General features: G+C 41.3%; 1 protein-coding gene across 2 annotated transcripts in view; it reads right to left on the bottom strand.

Moving 5' to 3' along the window:
* LOC134220426 (protein tipE-like) overlaps nt 1–5,081 on the bottom strand; it is a 170,622-nt gene extending 165,541 nt beyond the window's left edge. For both annotated transcript variants that reach the window (XM_062699483.1, XM_062699485.1), the window contains exon 1: nt 4,718–5,081. The gene's annotated coding sequence lies outside the window, so the exon portion shown is untranslated. The remainder of the gene's footprint in view (nt 1–4,717) is intronic.
* Between the last annotated feature and the right edge of the window lie 13,622 nt (nt 5,082–18,703).

Genomic DNA, 18,703 nt, shown 5'->3' with positions numbered 1-18,703 from the left:
TCTCATCCCGATTTTGGCAACACCCGTTTTTGGCAACATTTTCTTCCCGATTTTGGCAAAAACCTCAAAAAAAATTTTTGTATTGCTAAAACCTTTTTATTAATATGTAATAAGATAAATAAAACCAAAAGTGAATGGCATTAAGGTTTATATGCGTATTATGGGCTCTGTTCGAAAAGTGGGCACCTTCACTGAATTAATAAACCACCACTCGTATTACCGCTCATTGCAAACAATGTCTATTGAAACTTTTCTGCTCTTTTTATTCAAGTTTTCCATGTCCCTATTCACGCTACCCTAATCTAACCAGCCCACCGTAGCATGTCGTATTTTTTGGCATCTCACTGATTTTGTCGTCGATGAGCTGACTCACACCGTTGTACATAGTACAACACCTATTAAGCGAAGCGCGCTGTTTACATCACAATGCAACCGATACTGCATGAGTGATCCAGGAACAAGCAACCACCGTAGGTTTAATTGCTAGTGATTGGCACATTCGATTTTCTAAATGCGCTGCCTAGCCATCAAGTAGTTTTGCTCATTACGCTCCTCTTTTCAGTGATCAGCCAAGAAACTGTCATTTTATCAAAGAGTCTTATTGTTTAAAATTTATGCAAATTTGTCTAGCGATATAATTTATGCAAATATCAGAACACTGTTGGCTTTTCTATTTTCCTGATGTGTCAATTGCATAACGAGCCTTTTGATTCCAGCATGTCTGCCAACAGTTCAACAGTAATGGTAAGAAACTGGTAACATGTAACTGTAAGGTTCTCGAGCAGGCATGGACTTAAATCAGATCATGAGAAAAAACGGGTTAATCTAAGCCTACTTGATGCTCTGCCGCGGGGCAAGTTATGAGCTTCCTAAGATCTTTGAAATTGAACGTTCGATGATTCACCGTTTAATGATCTTCAACGCTCACCAATGGAAGCCGATTGAGTGAAGCGAAACACTATTGGTAACATAACAATGAGCGTCGTTCCGGTGCGCTGATAGAAGAAGCCATTCAAGTATTCTAAAAATGAAGACCTCTATGAGTCTGGAACTCTAGTACACTGAATGGGAGGCGTTGATACTTTCTCTCGACTATCTTATCACCTTGAAAGACGGGCGAATAAAGGAGAACACATGATGTGGTTTGATTGTTTGGTTTCATTGTACTAGAGCATGCGGGGTACGAATGCAAAAATCGTTGCTTACATGGATACCTCACCACGGCTTGGCTTGTTAGACGGTGTTGTTCATTGTTTATCACAGCAACGATCGCTCCTACTCGTTGTTTGGCATCCAACGGAGTGAGGTAGTTCACTCAGTGGCTATGGATGTAGCATAGATTGCAATAGATCAATGTTCACAATACTCACTCACACTTCCAATGCCTGCTCTCGAGTGTTCTGTTTGTGATGGCGAAGTATCAGAAGTGGAGTACTTCCTATGAAGTTCCCATGAGATCGCTGGTGTAATTCTAGCTGCTTCGATAGGCGAGTGATGCGTCACATGTGGTTTTATTATTATTTATTCAGAATAAGGCCGGAGTGGCCTCTGCGGTACATAACAGTCGTCTCCGTCCACTGCTGTACGTGACCAGTCACGCAGTCTACGGAGGGTCCGTAAATCGTCTTCCAGCTGATCGATCCACCTTGATCGCTGCACACCTCGCCTTCTTGTCCCTGTCAAATCGTTGTAGAGAACCATTTTTACTCCAAGTGCGCGTTGATCCTCCACAAGCATTGTCCAGATCTCGTACGTACGCTCCTGCCGCGTTGCGTCTCCGAATTTGTCAGCTGATAATTCTGCCATCTTTTCAAAGTTATAATAATAAAAGTAGTGCATAGAGAACTGGAGTGCGATGACCTGCAGCGAGCACCAGTAGGTATCGATTGCCAGAGGTGGCATGCTGCAAATGGTCTTCCAGCTTCCACTTGGCCACACTATCACTCGTAGTGCGAGGTGCACATAGTGCTCATGGATCAATCATTGCCGCCTGCAATATTCCTGGGTTAAGTACTAGGAGACCGACTAGTGCAAAGGGATTTGGTTTTAGTGAGTCGAGTGTAGTTAACCCATACTCACACTACATTGGATAAGCTTGACCAATGTGCATAATGCAGATTTCCGTTACCATTTTCTAAAACAATGGAACGTCTTTTGCCTTTCGTTTGTTTTTTCCATAATGTTAGCGAAAATTGTGCACAGAACTTTACTCTCAATCACACCGACCACAAGAAAGTTTGCCTCCATCAAAATCCATTATATAAGAATCCGAAATTTGTAGCACATTAAGTCATCTTGAATCCGTCGGATCGCTATTTGATTTTTATAGTGAATTATGATAAAAATGAGCATTTTCGGTAGACTTAAATTTATATTAAATAAAGCCTGTCTACGTTAAATTTCGGACACCCATCTCCAAACGCGATTTTTGAACATTTTTACCAACCACTGAGAGGAATTATTTACATGGCAGCTCAATCTCTTCGCTTTACTGCTGCTTTCAGCATGTCTTAGCTCTTGTTCAAATTGATGGAATGGCGACAAATCAATTGAACATTGTCTAACTGTCCAAAATTTAACGTGGACAGGCTTTATCAGATTGAAGTCAGCCATCAATGGACTACTATAGAAACGTTTTTTATCACTACAATTTTTTGTAAGGACATGGCCGACGCTATTGTTAATTTCAAATATTATTTATTAATAAATTTGTATTATGAAATTGGCTAGTTAGTTATATTATTGTTTGATTACCATTCTTGAGTTTATTCAATTTTGTTTGAGCTGCAATCTCCGAGTTATGAGTAATATCGCAAAAATGACAATTATGATGCACGTGCATCACTTAAACACACGCCACATACTTTGAAGTACATATTCTAAGTATTTAGCTTCAATCAGGCAAACAAAAAAAAATGAAATTTTGTATGATTTTTTTCCCGTTTTTGGCCACATCCCAATTTTGGCAACATTAAAATCTAGTCGTGTTGCCAAAATCGGGAAGGAACTGTATGCGATCATAGGCAGTTGAGCATTTCCACATTTATGAACTGCGAGATTTCTCAGCGAAAAAAATGTTTTGGTATTCGTCTATCATGACAAAATTTAGACCCCAAACATTTCCTAGACCAATCAGGAATCAAACCCAGCCACCTTTAACTTGGGCTTGCTTTATAGCCATGCATCTTACTGCTTAGGCTAAAGCAAGGCCTGTAAAAAATAGAAATTCAGTGTTAAAGGTCCATGAATCAATAAGGCTCGTGAACATATATTCGGCTCTTTGAGCCCACAAACATATACGACCTTCCAAGCTACACAATCACTGATTTTGTTCACGAAATTTTATTTTACAAAATAAACTCTTTTTTTTCTCGAACCGTACCGTCTTGAACAAAATATGTTATTGATCATAAAATTTGAAACGCAATTATCACGACGAATTTGTCGACCATCTAGAAGGTAATCCCGTCCATCGTTTTTTTTTTTTTTAAATTAGACCTCATTGCAAAGGACACAATCGTATTTCCCTTTGAATACGCAAAGCCATTTCTCTGGAAGTCTTCGAATAAATATGATAAATATGCTTAACGTTAATGGTCATTAGCCGCTATCATAAGACGTATTTTTTTCTAATGTTGCTTTAAAATAACAATGCGCATTCAAGGGTTAGAAGGTGTTTTATACAATTTCTTCAAGTTACTTGATTTGTTTTTAACCATTTCATTTCTGCACGCACGCTAAAATTACATAAGTAGTGTATGTAGAAAGTTCATGATTGAAATTCTTATAATTGAGGGTTCAAGAATCCTTATCACATCAAATTCAAATATACACGGCAAAATCAGAAAAGATAACCCATTTCATTAAAATTTACGGCTACATTCAGCGGATCTCGATGTTGGCTGAATGACAAAGTATTTTTTCAGGCTTCATGTGGCGACAGTTAGATGCGAACGTTCTTATTAAAAATCAAATAAACATTTTCTGCTGCAATAGCAAAAAAGTGATTGTGTAACATAAAACACTCCTTCTCGTTAGTCTGGAGAAAATTCGAAGGCGAGCCTTTCACCACCCTCAACTTTTTCACTCATTCTCTTTCTCACTACACCATGGGATCGAAGAGGCGCGTTCGGTGGAGCCAACATCACACATATTTCCACCCACCCATTCATCTTTTCGTCCTTGCAGCCAACTTTCCCATCGCAGATACCAACAGCCCTTGCCTTACAAACACGCTCACCACCCACACAAATCAGAATCTTATCATAACTGCTGTCTGAACTCGATATCTTGTCATTCGAGTACGAAGTTTGGTTTACGATTCCTGTACCAAACTGTTCCCAAGGCAATACAAGAAAGCTTCGACTGGGAGTTCCCATCTCTAGCCATCCATCGAACATGAAAACAGGGGAATTCAATTACATACATTCACTCAATGAAGATGGCTCTCCGTGCTCCTTCGCTGCATGTATTCATTATCATCATCGACGAAAACGGTCCAAAATTCAGCATCGACTTGGAAAGTCAATTCAATTTTCCAGCACCGCAATTACCACCATGCAGCGTTTTTTGTGTGTGTCTTTTCGCCAACTTACTCATTCATGTCTTGTACAACATCCATCCACACCCACAAGTTGTAGAAAACTGCGTTTAGACTGAAACTTGATTCAACTATGGAGTATTGTATTGAAAACTTGTATTTGCTACCGATCCTAACCTTTTTCTAGAATTGTTGAATCCGCCAACTTCCAAATGCAGAAACCACCAGACATTTACACACAATCTTCTTCTTTTAAATTTCTTTCATAAGCCCAAGCTGCGCTCTACAGTTGTCCCTATTTCGAATAGTTCGAATTCTACAGACTTCCGTCTTAATAACTTCACAATTGAACAAAACCGAGTTTCACTTCAGAAAACCAATTTAGGCTATTTTCCACATTTCCCAGGCTTATGTTGCACTTTCCAACTTGAGTTGAGTCTTGGACACAGCACCTAGACAACTTATAAAAGTAGCCAATAGCTTGGAACAAAAGGACTGGAGGCCTCGCTCCTACTAGAGCGCAACGATTTGCGAGCATCGGGTAGGAGTCACAACGACAGACTGACGACGTTGGAGTAATTTTGCCCCATTCGAGGCCACCTGCTTCAAACCAAACGACTCGCGTCCCATGTGTGTGGTTTTGACTTTGACTCATGCCGAGACTGGCCGCTCCCAGCCGTATCAAAGCACACGAAACCGACATCCAAGCTCCAGAGTGGTGTCGATATCCGTTTCCCACGATCATGGCCAGCATGTTCGAAGCAAGAGAGAGAATGGCGAGCGAGCTTTTCCTATTTTCAATAGAAACCTACACACGATAGACCACCCACCTCCTGCCCCACAGAATCAGTGCCTAGGATTGAAGTGCAAATGTGGATTTGGGTAATTGTGTATGGGAATAGAATCCTTTTCAGAGTTCGATTTATGTTATCACTCATGGTTCGACGTTCGTTAGTCTGCTACTTGCTTAATGGTATTGAATGGATCGAAACGAAGCATCATTTCTCTTGCCGAGGTAACTGCTTTTGGCGTGCTTGGTGGAACGATAACGGACATTTTGGTTCGCATGTGGAAGCTAGCTCATGGAAGTGATGGCAGAATGTATTTGCTTCTCATGGAGGTACACCACGGTAGTAACATGGACAAGTTTCTAATACATTCGTAGCACCCTTACCGAACAAACCGTGATGTACAAAAGAATGATTTTTTTTTGACTTAATTTTGATTCCCATAAGAAGTGTTCGGATAGTGTGACATATAAGATGTTAAAATATATCCAAATTGTGAGCTGTATTACAATTCAAAAGAAACATAAAAACACGGCATACTACCAAATGATGGAAACCAACAAATTGTTTTTGGAGATTTTGTAGAAAACTAGAGGAACTGTTCGGCACTTCATCTCATAGCTCCCATGTCCATCCCATCAAAAGCAAAGCAATGGAAAGGAATTTGATTTGTTTCTTATTTTTGTGACATTTTCAGCAGTGAGCATGCAGCGAGCAACATGCAAAAAGAAGCGACGAGATTGGTGCTGTATTTCTTTATTTTGCGATGATGTTCAGTGATATGACAAACATCCAACAAGGAAACAACAAATACACGTTCAAAAGAAGCTAAATATATAAAAAATACAATTTTGCGCTTCAGAGTGCATTAAGGCGAGTGTGCAGCGGTTCCTTATCTGTGGCTCGTGGCTTCGCTTGTCTCAAGGGGTACCTATGACAGGAATTCGTAATGGCGGATGTCTGGCGGGGCCCTCCTTAGCCCAGCGGTAAGACGCGCGGCTACAAAGCAAGACGTTTTCGGATTCGAAATTGTCTCGATTTCCCTGGGCATTAAAGTATCATCGTGTTAGCATCATGATATACAAATGCAAAAATGGTACCTTGGCTTATAGAAACCTCTTATGCCTTGGAAAGTTAAAAAAAACTTCTTAACCCTGATTCGGAATTGAACTCAGCCGACTTCACCGTGGTCTTACAGCAAAAGACTATCACTTTCAGGAACTATTGCAAGATCGACTGTAATCTTTATATTTAGCTTTACGGCTACGCAGTCTTTATTGATAGAAACTGGTTTATTCGTTTACGAACGTTTCAACACGGGGATTGAGTCATTCTATGTGGGTAATTATTTGTATCGTTTCACGTCTAAGGTTTCTTCTGAACTGTCTGAACTTTTTTCTGTTGGTACACTATTACGAAAAACTAAAAATAATGATATCACAGTACTGGCCAATGGCGCTATTTCAGGAACTTAAAAAAATAATTATTTAACATTTTTATTTTTCATTGAAAACCAAGATCGAAATTTTAAGTGTTTCGTCGGTAACCCGATGATTTTTTTTTTGAAATATGAGCCTTTAGTTCAAATTTCATTTGAAAAAAAAATAAGGGGTACCTCAAGCAATCCAAAGGTCTGAAGGGGTACCACTCATGAAAAAGGATGAGAACCGCTGCCCTAGAGGAAGGTTTTCCCAATATCTGCTTTTATCTATCTATCCAAGTGTAATACGTTAGAAACATGTGGAAATCACACCGATTCAAAGGCTTATTCATGGAATAGAAATTCGAAATGGGCATCACACCCAACCGGCGGATGTTAGATTTTCTAACAATTCTGTATAATAATCTACCAAAACCTGTATAAGAACTGGACATATGCGAAATTGTTAGATTCTTATACAAGTATTGTATAAAAATCTAACATTTTTTTGAGCTTTTCTAACAATATTTGGCAGCTTATAAGCTTTCAAACAAATATTGTTAGAAAAGCTTACAAAATTGTTAGATTTTTATACAATACTTGTATAAGAATCTAACAATTTCGCATATGCCCAGTTCTTATACAGGTTTTGATAGATTCTTATACAGAATTGTTAGTAAATCTAACAACCGCCGGTTGTGTGCAGCTATTGATAAATCGGTGAGATTGGCAACTTTCTGAATCGAAATCGAAAAATAATTTTGGATAGTGCAACATATACTGGACCTCAAACCAAATTTAGTCTGTATAAAGCCGAATTTTCAATTTGCACTGGTCGAAACAGCCGAAGCAAAACCTTATTTTTCGATTGGCATACATCAATGAGCTCCTGCGTTTTGATTTCTCATTTAAAAGCTTTCATATTGGTCTGTTGAATGCAATATTAAAAGTTATAACTTTAAATATTACATATTTAAAGCGACCATGTGCCGCTCAAAGCACACAAGCCCAAGTCCTGGTGTCAGGTGGGACACAAAACAGACCTGACACGACGGCCCTCCGACGAGGCAGGAGGTTTGTGCAGCCCCAATGAGCCGCCTGGAAAACCAATAATTACGAACAATATAAGAGATAATGGGGTCCTCCTTAGCCGTGCGGTAAGACGCGCGGCTACAAAGCAAGACCATGCTGAGGGTGGCTGGGTTCGATTCCCGGTGCTGGTCTAGGCAATTTTCGGATTGGAAATCGTCTCGACTTCCCTGGGCATAAAAGTATCATCGTGTTAGCCTCATGATATACGAATGCAAAAATGGTAACCTGGCTTAGAAACCTCGCAATTAATAACTGTGGAAGTGCTAAATGAACACTAAGCTGCGAGGCGGCTCTGTCCCAGTGTGGGGATGTAATGCCAATAAGAAGAAGAAGAAGAGATAATACGACTCGATGTAATCGGCAAAGACCTATAGGCGACGAATAAAGGATCACGATTGAAACATGGAACTGCAGGTCGCAGGTTGCGACAGGATGATCTACGATGAATTACATCCCAGCAACTTCAACGTCGTGGCGCTGCAGGAGATTTGCTGAACAGGACAGAAAGTGTGGAATAGCGGGCATCGAGCGGCTACCTTCTACCAAAGCTGTGGCACCACCAACGAACTGGGAACCGACTTCATAGTGCTAGGTACGATGCGCCAACGTGTGATTGGGTGGCAGCCAATCAACGCAAGAATGTGCAAGCTGAGGATAAAAAGCCGTTTTTTCAACTATAGCATCATCAACGTGCACTGCCCACACGAAGGGAGACCCGACGACGAGAAAAAAGCGTTCTACGCACAGCTGGAGTAGACATATGATGGATGCCCACTAGGGCAGTTCACATTTCAAAAATGTTCGAAAATTCCAACTCCCATATGTCTATTAGCATCATTTTGATAATATAGGAGTCCTGGCAAATTTTCAGGCAATTCGGTGGCCATTTAGGGGTGGCGCGAAGTCAATTTATGTTTATATGGAAATTTGTATGGGAAAAACTAAAAAATTATTCAAGTCTCCCTACATCTGTCAAATCGAGATGAATTCAAATAAACATCCCGAACCTCTCTCTTTGGAATCTATATAAATGAGACCTCCGGATAACACATTAGTTATGAGTGAATTGAACGGTTCTATTGACAGCGTGAATATGAGATAAATGGCTAAAATGGTGTAATTAGCCTCAACGTAGCAATGGAAACATAAATCAAAATTATTGAGTTACCCACTGGTTAAGCTCAAATAGACTCCAAAAATGGAGGTTGGGGATGTTTATTTGAATTCATCACGATTTAAGAGTTGTAGGAGGATTTGAATAAATTTTAAGTTTTTCCCATACAAATTTCCATATAAACATAAATTGACCTCGCGCCACCCCTAAATGGCCACCGAATTGCCTGAAAATTTGCCAGGACTCCTATATTATCAAAATGATTCTTATAGACATATGGGAGTTGGAATTTTCGAACATTTTTGAAATGTGAACTGCCCTAATGCCCACTGCGGGACGTCAAAATCGTCATCGGTGACATGAACGGACAGGTAGGAAGGGAGGAAATGTATAGACCGGTCATCGGACCGGATAGTGTACACACCGTATCGAATGACAACGGCCAACGATGCATAAACTTCGCAGCTTTCCGCGGAATGGTAGTCCGAAGCACCATTTTTCCCCGCAAAAATATCCACAAGGCCACATGGAGATCACCTAACTAAGAAACGAAAACCCAAATCGACCACGTTCTAATCGACGGTTAATTCTTCTCCGACATCACGAACGTCCGCACTTACCGCAGTGCGAATATTGAATCCGACCACTACCCCGTTGCAGTATGCCTGCGCTCAAAACTCTCGACGGTGTACAACACGCGTCGAAGTCGGACGCCGCGACTTAACATTGGGCGGCTACATAACGGTAGACTAGCCCAAGTTTACGCGCAGCAGCTGGAAGTGGCACTCCCAACGGAAGAGCAGCTAGGCGCAGCGTATCTTGAAGATGGCTGCAGATTTGCCATTGGTAGCACCAGAACCGCTGCACTTGGCACGGTGCCCCCGGATCAGAGAAACGACTGGTATGACGGCGAATGTGAGCAGTTAGTGGAAGAGAAGAATGCAGCATGGGAGAGATTGCTGCAACACCGCACGAGGGCGAACGAGGCACGATATAAACAGACAAAACTCGATTTTTCGGAGGATTGGCCCTGACGAAAGCGAGAAAACAAAATGGGGGCCGGCTGATGCTTTTGTATTTCACCCAGCAAGGGATATAGGACGTCAATTTTAAAATGCTTATTAAAGCGTTAAAACAGATTTTAGCCTAAAATTGTTCACTTTTTTGGGTTAGAAATTTAATTTACTTTCATATAGGTAACACGAAAGTTGAATTATTTTGATTAAAAAAACATGTGTAGATGAAGAGCCTAACATGTAGTTTTTCAAAATTCTAACCCTACGCATTTAAAAGTTTTCAACATATCACTGTTAATAACATTTTAAAAGCATTTTAAAATATACTTCCTATACTTCACCATGTTGAAAAACAGTGATTTCACGCACACGTCCGTCGCCGCTAGATGGCAACAGCGCGGCTGCGTCAAAGCGAATAAAGCGCCAGCAGGAAGATCGAGACCGTGAAGAGACGGAGCAGCTGTACCGCGCTATTAACACACGAAAGTTCTATGAGCAGTTGAACCGTCCACATAAGGGCCACGTACCACAGCCTGATATGTGTAAGGACATAAACTGGAACCTTCTTACGAACGAGCGTGAGGTGATCCAAAGGTGGCGGCAGCACTACGAAGAACACCTGAATGTCGATGTGGCGGACGAAGATGGCGGCATGGTAATGGACCTGGGAGAACGCGCGCAGGACATAATTCTACCGGCTCCGGATCTCCAGGGAATCCAGGAGGAGATTGGCCGACTGAAGAACAACAAAGCCTTTGGGGTTGACCAACTACCAGGAGAGCTTTTTAAGCACGGTGGTGAGACACTGGGTAGAGCGCTGCACTGGGTCATTACCAAGATTTGGGAGGAGGAAGTTTTGCCGCATGAGTGGATGGAAGGTGTCGTGTGTCCCATCTACAAAAAGGGCGATAAGCTGGATTGTAGCAACTACCGCACAATCACATTGCTGAACGCCGCCTACAAGGTACTCTCCTAAATTTTATGCTGTCGACTAGCACCAATTGCAAGAGAGTTCGTGGGGCAGTACCAGGCGATCACTCCACCACGGACCAGGTGTTCGCCATTCGCCAAGTACTGCAGAAATGCCGCGAATACAACGTGCCCACACATCATCTATTCATCGACTTAAAAGCCGCATATGATACAATCGATCGAGACCAGTTATGACAGCTAATGCACTAACACGGATTTCTGCAAAACGCTCGTTAGACCGGTAGTCCTCTACGGACACGAGACCTGGACGATGCTCGTGGAGGACCAACGCGCACTTGGAGTTTTCGAAAGGAAAGTGCTGCGTACCATCTATGGTGGGGTGCAGATGACGGACGGTACGTGGAGGAGGCGAATGAACCACGAGTTACATGAGTTGCTGGGCGAACCATCCATCGTTCACACCGTGAAAATCGGACGACTGTGGGCACGTAGCCAGAATGACGGACAGTAACCCGGTGAAAATGGTTCTCGACAACGATCCGACGGGCACAAGAAGGCGAGGTACACAGCGGGCAAGGTGGGTCGATCAGGTGGAAGATGACTTGCGGACCCTCCGTAGACTGCGACGTGTAGCCATGGACCTTGCCGAATGGAGAAGACTCTTATATACCGCACAGGCCACTACGGCCTTAGGGTGCGGCCAGAGTAGACGCGAAGTGCGAAACGAAGCGTCCATACGATTTGACAGCTCCTTATTATTGATTGTTATTCCTTTGTGTGCAATTTTCGCGCGGCGTCGCGTAGACGCGTCTACTCTGGCAGGCACCTTAGTCTGAATTAATAATAATAATTATACCCACCCTCCCTCATCTGTAACGCATAACGTCTTTAATAAAATTTCACAAAAATGTTAAATTGGTATTTTTAGTAAGCTCTTCTCATAGTACATAATAATACTGTCAAATTTGAATTTTATTAGAAATTTCGTTTATTATATTATTTTATTATCTTAAATGTTACCCGCAACAGAATTAAACAAATCCGAAAATTGCCTAGACCTAGACTGACACCGGGAATCGAACCCAGCCACCCTCAGCATGGTCTTGCTTTGTAGTCGCGTATCTTACCCCACGGCTAAGGAGAGCCCCTAAGCAATACCTCAGGGGAGGACTGTTGAGAACGCTCACGCCTATGCTAATGCACTCGAAGTTATAACGCAACATCGACTTCAAGGGTGGTAACCTCACCACCCGTCGATCGCAAGCTGTTATAGTAACCTATCGGTCTGTATCATAAACTCGCGTAGGAGACGAGCACCCCCACAACAAACGCCACGCGTGAACCGCAATGACCTCTATATCTACATACGGAGGTCCACGCAGCCCACCCGCGATGTTTTAGTTGTTGGGCTGAGCATGGTGTTCACTGCATCACAGTAGTCTCTACTCCAGCTACTGATTTTGTTCAAGACGCCACCAGCGCTGTAGTTTCGACATAATCTGTTTAGACGTTCACCGCATTCCATATAACCTCTTCCCGACACATCCTCTGAACGAGGTTGCCTGGGTTTGTATCCATGCCGCTGACAAGCAGCATGGCATTGCGAATACTGTAATAGTAGTTTGTGCAACAAGTTGCAAAAAGATGATTTTTTCAGCACGAGTTGTACGTTTATCCAACTAAGCTTGCCAAGTTGGATAAATACTACGAGTGCTGAAAAAATCGAGTTTTGCAACGAGTTGCACACGCTATTTTTTGCAATGACGAAAAATGGACTTTAATTTAATAAATCTGTTCCAAAATTGTAGTCTAATTTTCTCCTTCTTGCCAATAAATGTAAACACGGCGACTCCTTCCAGTTTCACAGTAGCCGGGCAACCAGTGGAGAATGTTGAAAGCTTCCAATATCTTGGTAGCCAAATGGCGTCGGACGGCGGTACCAAGATCGACATAGGCGCACGGATCAAGAAAGCAAGGGCTGCCTTTGCGAGTTTAAGAAATATCTGGAAAAACAGGCAGATAAGTGAACGCACCAAAATACGAATTTTCAACTCTGACGTGAAATCTGTGCTGTTATACGCTAGTGAAACATGGTGTGTATCAGTGGAGAACACTCAACGGCTGCAGGTGTTCATTAACAGATGCCTGCGGTATATAATTCGGGCCTGGTGGCCTCACAACTGGATCTCAAACAATGAGCTCCATCGTCGTTGTCACCAGAGGCCGATAGCAACAGAAATTCGGGATCGGAAGCGGGGCTGGGTCGGCCACACTCCACGTAGGGGCGGAAACGAAATCTGTAAACAAGCATTAGACTGGAACCCAGCGGGACATCGCAGCAGAGGCAGACCCAGAGGCTCATGGCGGCGAAGCCTCAATAAAGAAATAAAAGAAGTCGACCGAAATCTAACCTGGCAACAGGTTAAAGCGATAGCCGGGCAACGCTTAGGATGGAGATCTTTCAAGTCGGCCCTTTGCACCACCGGAGGTGTACAGGATCCGTAAGTAAGTAAGTAAGTTGCCAATAAATTATGTTGCTGCGGAGAAGAATCAGATTCCATGTTGTCGTGCCACATCGCAAAGTTCAATGAGCCGTGAAACGATAGATGTACATGCCTTTGGAAATTTTGGATGTCATGACCGCCAAACTATTTAATTTATTACGGGGCGCATAGAATACACTATTTGGGCACTTACCCAAGCTAATTTAGCAAAATGTAGTCACGTAACGACTGTTCTGGTGTTGGTTTTTCATAATAGCACCCAAATGAGTGTTATAATGAATATTATGCAACCCATTTTAGTTGCATAATGTTCATTAAAGCATCCATTTCGTTGGTATGGAAAAGTAGGCCGTTTTATCACTCAAGGACGAACTGTAAACCAGATATTATGCTCAGGAATTGCAAAAAATATTTTAAGTGTGCACGTTTTTAAAAAATGGCATTGTCTAAAAATGTCTAAATTTTCCAGGACGTTTCAGAAAACGTGCCTCAAAATACATTGTATGTTCACGAATTCATAAACGATTTTTTTGCGTTTAGTTAAAGCTGAAATAAACGCTGAAGTAGCCGTTTTAGAGGAGTGTACCGAAGCGCAATAGCGTCCGGGATATCTATTTCTTATGTCGTATTAGTGGTGGCATGCTGTACTAGAAGCTTAAAATTTTATAGCTAGAAGGAAATTCAACAAGAAAATAACTAAATAATCCTTATTTTGGCTTTCACATTCGTATGATTTTAACTATTCTTCTTCTAAAAGCTTTCACGATTACTACCTCATCGACCGACAATGACAGATCAAAACATGGAAAATGTTCTCACGGAGCACCAAAGCTAATGTGAGAGAACGAACGAGGACACAAAAGCATCATTTGAATGCTAATTTTTCCACCCGCAACTACAGACAACGCATAAGCGAATTGCCAACCGCAAGGACGACAACGACGCACCTTCTGAAAGCTCCGAATACCTTCACCAACACATTCACGTATCGCACTTTCTCTCTCAAGTTTCACGCATTCCATTTTATATCCACCCGCAGCAAACGTGGAAGCCCACTCGCGAGAATACGCCTGCATCCGGAAAGCAGACTCAGGGAACAGCGAGTGTCAAAGAAAGCGCTTTTCATTCAGAGATTTTCGCTTGCATGCGCGCATTCAAAATCTGATTCATAACGGGTTCGTTGATTGTTTGTTTGTTTTCTCTTGTCCCGAAGAAAGGTAACCGATAGGAGATAGTTGACTAAAGCGGACACACTACTGACGATTAGTGCAAAAGATATTTTAGTTACTAGATAAAGATTGTCGCTGTCGTCGCTGTCCGGAACATCTTTTGCTGGCGAGGATAGGGGCAAGGGCGTAGCCAAGGGGAGGCAAGGGGGGGCCGTCGCCTCCCCCCTAAATTTTGGAAAGATTGAACGGGTACTGAAATGAATTCCCTCAAACATGTGCACTTTACGATCCAATCATATACAGAAATAGGTAGTTGAAATTCAAAAGATTCCCAAAACTTATTAGGGCATTCAGGATCCATAATATATGAAAGTTCAAAACAACTCGAAACATTTCGGGCTCAAAAATTCTCCTTGAAGTAATTCTAGAAGCTCCCCTGGGAACTTCTGAATTCCTCCGGAAAGTTATCCACAAATTCCTCTGAAAATCGTTCGAAAATCGTTCGAAAATCCTTCTCATGTAATTGTAATTCCTCCGTAGGGATCGTACACTTATTACGTAAGCTTTTTTTCTGGGTTTTTCGCACTTTCATCCTCCCTTGTAAGATTTTTTTCATACAAATGATTTTTTATTTACATGGAACGTAAGATATTGACCGAACCCCCTCCCCCCAAAAGTGCTTACGTAATATGTGTACGGCCCCTTATCTAGAAACCACCACTATTTTTCTTAGGAAATTCACGAGAATATTCCTTGAAAATTTCTTTTCTTCAAGATTTACTTCTAGATATTTATTCGGCTATTCTCTCTTCAGGCAGAATCCGGCATTTCCTTCATGAATGCATTCGAGAGTTCCGTCAAGAATACATACGGAATCTCTTCCCAAAATTCTACCAGAAGTTTCTTCAAAAATTTATGACGGAAATCCTCCGATTTAGCTCCATAATTTAACTTGTAAATCTATAAGAAATTCCTTCGGAAATTCTCCGGCCATTCCTCTCGGAACTCTTCCTTTAATTCCTCCGGGATTACTTCCAGGAAATTTTCCGGGAATACCTTCAAACATTCAATAGCGAAATCATCTAGCATTGCGATCTGGAATTCTTTTCGCAATTACTTCAGAATATCCTTCAAGAAATCTCTTCATGAATTTCTCCTGGAATTCGTCCAAGTATTTCCACAGAAATTCTTACAGGTATTTTTTCGGGAGTTTCTTTAGGTACTTCTCCAGAAATTCCTTCAGGAATTTCTCCGGGAGATTTTCCGCGGAAGTGTACTACTCCTGGTATTTTTCTGGGAATTACTTCAGATATTTTTTCGGAAATTTCTTTAGGGACTTCCCTTAGAATTATTTCAGGACTTCCATGTGGGAATTCTTCCAGAAGTGCTTGTGGGAGTTCCTCCGGGAGTTTTTCCTTCACAGGGAATTCCTGGAAGATATTTGGCAGGAATATGACGGGAAATGGGATTTCGGAAGTTCCTTCAGAAATATTTTTTCTTTTCCTCTAGGGTATTCCACTGGATGTTCCTCTGAAGTTCCACCAGTAGTTCCTTCGGGAATTCAATCAGGCTTTCTTCCAGGAATTCATTTAGCATTTCTTTAGACGTTTATTTACAAATTCCTCCAGAAGTTCCTCGGAGAATTTCTCTGGGAGTTCTTACGGGAATTCCTCCAGGAAGTTCTTTTAAGAATTCTCCCAGGAGTTCCTCCTGGAAAGTTCCTTTGGGAGTTCATCCTAGAATTCTTACGAGAGTTCCTCCAGGATTCCCTCCGGAAATTCTTCCTGTAGTTCTTCAATAAATTCCTCCAGAAGTTCCACAGGCAGTTCCTCCGAGAATTCCTCTAAAAATTTCTCCGGAAATTCCTATAAAAAATTCCCCAGGAGTTCCTCCGGAAATTACTCTGGGAGTTCCTCCGGGAGTTCCTTTTCAGAGAAACACTCGGAGAAACTGCCGGTGAAACTCCCGAAGGGATTCTCGTAGAAACAACTGGTGGATCTCCCGGAGGAATTCCCGAAGGAACTGCTGGAGGAGCTTCCGTAAGATCTCCCGTAAGAACTCCCGGAGGAATTTCAGGAGGAGCTCCTAGAAGAATTCCTAGAGGACGTCCCGGATAAGCTCCCAGAGAAACTATCGGAAGAACTTCGGGAAGAATTTCCAGCTTAATTTTTGAAGAAAGCCTAAATGATTTCCTGAAAAAAGCCTAAATAATTTTCTGGAATAGCTTTTGGTGGAACTCCCGGAGGAATTTCCGGAGAAACTCCCGGATGAATTGCTGGTGGAATTCCCGGAGGAACTCTCGAAGGAATTTTCTGGAAGAATTTCTGAAGAAATTCCCGGGAGAATTTTCAAAGGAACTCCGGGGAAACTACCAGAAGCAATCTCGGAATTAAGAGAATTCATCTTATAGACAAATCTCGTCTAGCTGAAACCTTTGTTGGGGTTTGTAGCTGGACCATCATCATCAGAGGACCTCCCTGAGGAGCTCGCAGAGAAATTCTCGGAGGAGCTTCTGGTGGAAAATCTATATAAATTCATAAAGAAGCCTAAATAAATTCCAATTCTGCCGAAATTCCCGGAAGAATTTTCAGACGAACTGCCGATAGAACTACCGGAATAATTCTCGAAGGAAATCCTAGAGAAATTCTTGGTGGAAATGCCAGTGGAACTCCTGGAAGAATTTCAGGAGGAATTTTCGGAGAAACTCCTGGAGGATCTCCCAGTGAAAATCTTGAAGTTTCCACCGGAATTCTTTCAGGATTTCATTGCGAATCAATCTAGGAATTCCTCCGAAAATTCCATTGTTGATTTCATTTTCGGTATAATTTCTGTATAAATTTCCGGTGTAATTCCTGGAGAAATTCTTTGAAATTTTCACAAGAAATTATTCGAAACAATTCACGGAAAATTTTATGGAATTTACACAAGAAATTCGAAAAATTTTCGTGAAATTCTCAGGAATGTTTACTGGCAATTCTGCGGAATTTCCACGGAATATTCTTATTCTTAAAAATTATGGGAAACAGCACGAAATTATTTGAATTATTGCAGGGAATTCTGCAGAACTTATAAAGAAGTTCGTGAAGATTTTCTTGGAGTAAATAATGGTGGAATTTTCGGGTCAATTGCCGGCAAAATTTTTGGTGGATTTCCTGAAGACACTGCCGAAGAAGTTGCTGGAGGCATTCCTAAAGAATCCCTGATAGAATTTCGGATAGAATGCCAGGAGCAATTGTCGAAGGAATTCCTGGAGAAAGCTTGCATATTGATTTTTCTGCTTATTTTATAATAAATATTATTTCAGAGAGGATTTGTTTAGAAATTCAGATGTATGGTTCTAGTTTTCTTAAACTTATGGAAGAATGCAGGATTTTTATAATAATTGTTATAGCCGATTTTATATTCTTTCTGAATACTAAGTTCGATAATATGTTTCTCACTTTATTTAAAAATATCTGATGAGCAATAAATCACGCATTTTTAAATCCATTATTGTTTTATTCATTATTGTTTCGATTTGGTTTGGATTTGGTTTCATGTGTTAATATTCATGTGTTTTTATAAAACTACTATAAAACTACGATTTAGAAGACCAAAAAAGTTGCCCCCCCTTCTCGAAATCCTGGCTACGCCCATGGATAGGGGAGCAAAATGTCAAAGAAGGAAAATCCATACGATTTGACAGCTTAGTACCCAACATGTTCCGGACAGCAGAACAAAGGGAACCGAAGCGACAATCTTTATCTAGTAACTAAAATATCTTTTATTAGTGCCATAAGGATCCCGAATAGAATGAAATTATACAACTATTTTTCTAGTTATCGTGTTTAGATTATAGTGAATTGAAATTGAATTATTGATGGAATCACAAAAAATATCGAACGTTAATTATACCATGAATAATATTTATGATATTGCTTTTTGCATTGAAACTTTTCGTTTCGTCACTGAAACCATTGACACTTGTCTTCAGCGACTGCTTCCGCGATAGAGCATTTGCACATTTTATTCACTCATACATCTATATTGCTGTCAAAATGTGCATTTGACAATTAAATTTTCAGCTAAAAGCTCTATTTTTTGACACCGGCGCACTCACACAACCAATCGACATCAGTTGTCAAAAA

This window comes from Armigeres subalbatus, chromosome 3, assembly GCF_024139115.2.
Source record: "Armigeres subalbatus isolate Guangzhou_Male chromosome 3, GZ_Asu_2, whole genome shotgun sequence".
In the NCBI taxonomy this organism is placed as follows: Eukaryota; Metazoa; Arthropoda; class Insecta; order Diptera; family Culicidae; genus Armigeres; species Armigeres subalbatus.
This window is presented reverse-complemented; position numbering and strand designations above follow the sequence as displayed.